The sequence below is a fragment of the Tupaia chinensis genome, unplaced genomic scaffold (genome assembly GCF_000334495.1).
Source record: "Tupaia chinensis unplaced genomic scaffold, TupChi_1.0 Scaffold000131_1, whole genome shotgun sequence".
Taxonomy (NCBI): Eukaryota; Metazoa; Chordata; class Mammalia; order Scandentia; family Tupaiidae; genus Tupaia; species Tupaia belangeri.
Genome location: NW_006159600.1, coordinates 163,412 through 165,457, shown reverse-complemented (window position 1 = coordinate 165,457; position 2,046 = coordinate 163,412).

Here is a 2,046-nt window from a genome sequence, read left to right as displayed (position 1 = left end):
GATGGTATTTGGGGCCTGCAGTTGAGAGGCCTGACAGTCTGAGGCAGGGGCAGCCCTCATAGAGGGCCTGAAGCAGGAGCAACAGTAGCCCAATGTTGTCTAGATCTGAACAGATTCCAAGCACATACAGCTACTACAAGAATTATTCTTAAGGGGCTAGCAGGTGTTGTGGTAGTTAAGAACGCTGGACTTCCACATGGCTGATCGCGGCTCAAGTCCTGGACCTGGTGGCTTGCTTTCTCGCTTTCCCTCTCTCTGTCTCTCTCTCTTTCTCTCTCTCACTCTTTTGCTCTGTCCCTCTCTGGTCAAAATTTAAATAAAGAAATAAATGAACTTAAATAAAATAGTTCTTAAAATTTTTTCTTAAATAAAAAAAAAACGGTTTAAATTTTTTCTTTCTTTTTTTTTTTTTTGAGAGATTTTTGCTATAAGGGACATACACTCACCAGAGAGAGACAGAGAGACAGAAAGGAAGAAATCATTCCCCAGGGGGATGGTCATGCTGCAGTCCCTTCTCCATTCTCCACTCAGGATTCTGGGCAGGGATACATGCACCCGCACCCAGCTTGGGTTTTAAGCTGCTGGGTCCAGAACTCGAACCGCAGTCAGCCACGTGGGAGTCCAGTACGTTAACCATTACACCATCTGCTGGTCCCTGCTATAAGAATTTCAGTGCAGGACTTTGAAAGCCCTACAAAACCAAGGAGCTGAATGGAAGCTGTGAGCGCTCAGGCCAAGGCAGGCTGCACAGTCCTCGCCTTTAGGAAGACCCACAGCATGTGACAGAGCTCAGTGGCAGCTGCTTCAAAGGCTTTACCCCATCGGCCAACAAGGTGACCTCTGCAGCCTCACTGCGACAGGGTCCATGTTTCTCCCGTGTCAGGGACTTTGCTTCCACCCAGTCTGCAGGACAGTGTCTCTCTACAGGGGAATCACTCATGTAAGGGTACCCAAAGCTCACTTACATTCAAGTTTTCACAGAAGCCAGCTTCCATTCTGACTCAATTTTTTTTCAGTTTTTTTTCTTTTTTTGAGAGATTTTTGCTATAGGGAAAATACACTCACTGGAGAGACAGAGAAACAGAAAGCAAGAAATCCACTAAGAGGGAGGACCATGTTACAATCCCTTCTCGATCCTCCTCTCAGAACTTTTGGCCATGCACATGCTCTCCGCTATGTCCAGGACTCAAACCGTGGTCAGCCAAATGCGAGTCCCAGCGCCTTAACCACCAGGGCTCCTGCTGGCTGTAGCAAATCCATTTCAACAATCCTGTAATGCAGTCACTATGGGTCTGATTTATCCCATCTCTCAGGCATGTTCCCTGGGAGATGCATTCTACTAACGTGACCCAGTTTAAGCTCAGAGTGCGAATCTAGGGGAAACAAGTTCCCTTGTATGAAACTAAACTGTGGGGGGCTGCAGGAGGGGTCGCAGTAGGGCGCTAGCACTGTAATTCTGATCGTCCTGCGCCCGCGACACTCAGACATGTGAGCAGGGCGGTGCCATTACACATTCCAGCAGAGCTGAGGAGAATGCTGGCCACAGAATCTGAGAGCTCAAGGTAGGGGTGTCCGGGAAACGGAGACTTGGAGGTGGGACTCAGTCATGAGATGGGACAGGAAGGAAAGCAGTACGTGTGGCCAGCATTGAAACGTTATAGGAAGACTTTGGCCAGAACTGCCATCTTCCAGTAATTAACTGAAATGACAAACACAAATGGAAAGGGGAGAGGCACCCGATATATGTTCTCTAGGCATCTTAGAAAACATGGAGTTGTTCCTTTAGCAACATACATGCGAATCAACAAGAAAGGTGATATCGTAGACATTAAGGGAATAGGTACTGTTCAAAAAGGAATGCCCCACAGATGTTCCCATGGCAAAACTGGAAGAGTCTACAATGTTATCCAGCATTGTTGTGAACAAACAAGTTAAAGGGAGGATTCTTGCCAAGAGAATTAATGTGCGTATTGAGCATATTAAGCATTCGAAGAGAAGAGATAGCTTCCTACAATGTGTGAAGGAAAATGACCAGAAAAAGAAAGA